The sequence below is a fragment of the Octopus bimaculoides genome, chromosome 26 (genome assembly GCF_001194135.2).
Source record: "Octopus bimaculoides isolate UCB-OBI-ISO-001 chromosome 26, ASM119413v2, whole genome shotgun sequence".
NCBI lineage: Eukaryota > Metazoa > Mollusca > Cephalopoda > Octopoda > Octopodidae > Octopus > Octopus bimaculoides.
Genome location: NC_069006.1, coordinates 21,381,774 through 21,384,388, shown reverse-complemented (window position 1 = coordinate 21,384,388; position 2,615 = coordinate 21,381,774). Strand labels below are relative to the sequence as shown.

The window sequence follows — 2,615 nt, the reverse complement described above, 5'->3', positions numbered from 1 at the left end:
TGTATATATATATATATATATATATATATATATATATATATACATATATGTGTGTATATATATATATATATATATATATATATATATATATATACACATTTATGTATATACACTCTACACACACACACACATGAATGTATACAGCCACGTCTATAAAAGCTTTCCTTTCCTACAAGCAGTCACATCATAAAACTGCCATTTTAAGTGACTATCAGCGGGTAATTACTGCTATGCTGTGCTATGCCATACAAAATTTTACATTTCAATTTAACCAACCTTCATTGGCCAGTATAGGAGTAAAAGTAGGAGTGGGAGGTTGGTTTAATAAGATAAGAGGTTATCTACAGGGTACGTCAAAATGATATCATTGAACGTTAGGGGCAGTTGTGGCTCTGAGTGTAGGTCAGTGGTGTTCATTAGAGCTGTTGAAAAGTCGATCTATTTTTCTTTTTATCGGTCACTAGTTTCAGTCGTTAGACTGCAGCCATGCTGGAGGACCGTTATGGGGAATTTTTAGTTGTATTTACCGACGCAGTACTTATTCTATCGGACCCTTTGGCCAGAACGCTAAATTAAGGGGATGTAAACACTCCAACACCGGGTGTCAAGCGGTGGTGGTGGTGGGACAATCACAGGCACAAAGATACACACATATATGTCAGCAATGTAACTACACGTGGGCCGTTGGCGATTTCTTCTTCTCCTTCTTTGGACATTTCCCTTTCTACTCTCCGACGAAGAGCAATGCTCGAAATATTAAACTCTCTCCTTTCAGCGAGCGTCAAGCATATACTCATTATGCGGAATTATGATTTTTGATCTACTTTTAGATGCTCAGTTTTATCATCTGTTAGATTAGAAAACAAATAATTTTTGTAATTTTTGAAATAAAACCAAAAGTGAAGATGGGTTCGTCAGCGATATAATTTTATAATTTTTTTCTCAAGAAATACAGTTATATTTTTCTGTCGATGGCTTATATGCCCCATTATTAGACTATTTTTCTCTAGTCATTGCACGGTGAACGCCATAAGCTTCAAGCATGTATAAAAATACCATTATTACTATTTACTGGATTGTAAAATACGGCACCGTAAAACAAAACCATTCGCAATTATATTATTATTTAAGTTGAGTATGCAACCTAAAAGCTAAAACCTATGCGAGTTAGTGAGATATTCTCTACAGTGAATATGTTCTGAGTTTTTAAATTCCAAATATAGTTTCAAGGTGAAGTATCAAAACCTACCTGTATCCTTCTAAACTCGAAATTCTGTTGAAAAAAGAGAAAAAGGAAAAGAATTTAAAATGGTTATATGCACTTAATCGTTGAAATCATTGCATATTACGTCTATATATGAATGTGGTTGGGAAAGTAACAGATATTTAAAGCAATTTATTATTTACCACACATATAATCGGTTACAGTTTAAAAGTTATAATCATTTGGTTGGGTTTTATCTTCGTAAGAATTTTTATTTAGTCGGGGAGGAGCTAATCTCAGCATCAGAGTTCTCAATCAGTGGCCGCGAGTTTTGTCTCAACATGCAGCTGCCATTCGGTGCATTCTACGAACAAAATCCAACGACGCATAAATGTACATCTATCATTTCTCACTGAATACCGCTGTTAAATTGCTTTTCGCGATGTTACTGCATTACGTACGGTACACAGATTGCCACTTTAGACTAGTACTACTTCTGCTGCCTATAACGAAATTACTTATTTAATTTATTGTTAACAGATGAGATCGTGCCAGCGAAATTTATTATTGAATAGCAAAATTTGAATGATATTGCGCTTGGGAGATATTCACATTGATACCAGCAGAGATATACAAATGTACTAGATGAATGATTAATTTTCGGACTGTCTGCTAACATTAAATAAATTAGATGGAATAATGCACATTATGTTTCTTTAAAATTCCCTCTAAGTTTAAAATGGCGTGGTAAATATTTAGTTTCGGTATTAATATACAGTTAGTACATTAATATATTGACTAGCAACAGTACAGATTGAAAGTTCGTTTTATGATATAGGCGACGAGATTCATTTTGGTAAACAGCATTTTGCACAGGAAAAGATTAAACAAGAGGGAGAGAGGGGGGGGAAGAGATAGAGATAGAAAGGGGGATTGAGGAGGGAGAGCAAATTAATGAGAAAAATAAAATAAGACGCAAAAACAACTTAAGAGACGTCAATATTGTTTTATACCTATATACAAGGACTACATACATACGTATATCGTCGTCGTCGTGGCACTCCGTCGGTTACGACGACGGCGGTTCCAGTCGATCCGACCAACGGAACAACCTGCTCGTGAAATTAACGTGCAAGTGGCTGAGCACTCCACAGAAGCGTGACAAGGCTGGCCCCTTTGAAATACAAAGGTACAAGAGACACGGGAAGAAAGAATGAGAGAAAGTTGTGGTGAAAGAATAGAGCAGGGTTCGCCACCACTCCCTGCCGGAGCCTCGTGGAGCTTTAGGTGCTTTCGCTCAATAAACACTCACAACGCCCGGTCTGGGAATCGAAACTACGATCCTACGACCGCGAGTCCGCTGCCCTAAACACTGGGTCATTGCGCCTCCGCACACACACACACACACACA

The 2,615-nt window shown here is 37.0% G+C and overlaps 1 long non-coding RNA gene across 1 annotated transcript in view; it reads right to left on the bottom strand.

Annotated features, from left to right (window-relative positions):
• The window catches only part of LOC128250928 (uncharacterized), a 17,222-nt gene that overhangs the window by 11,619 nt on the left and 2,988 nt on the right, over positions 1-2,615 (bottom strand). The window contains exon 2 of the long non-coding RNA XR_008266866.1: positions 1,250-1,273. This is a non-coding gene — a long non-coding RNA (uncharacterized LOC128250928). The remainder of the gene's footprint in view (positions 1-1,249; positions 1,274-2,615) is intronic.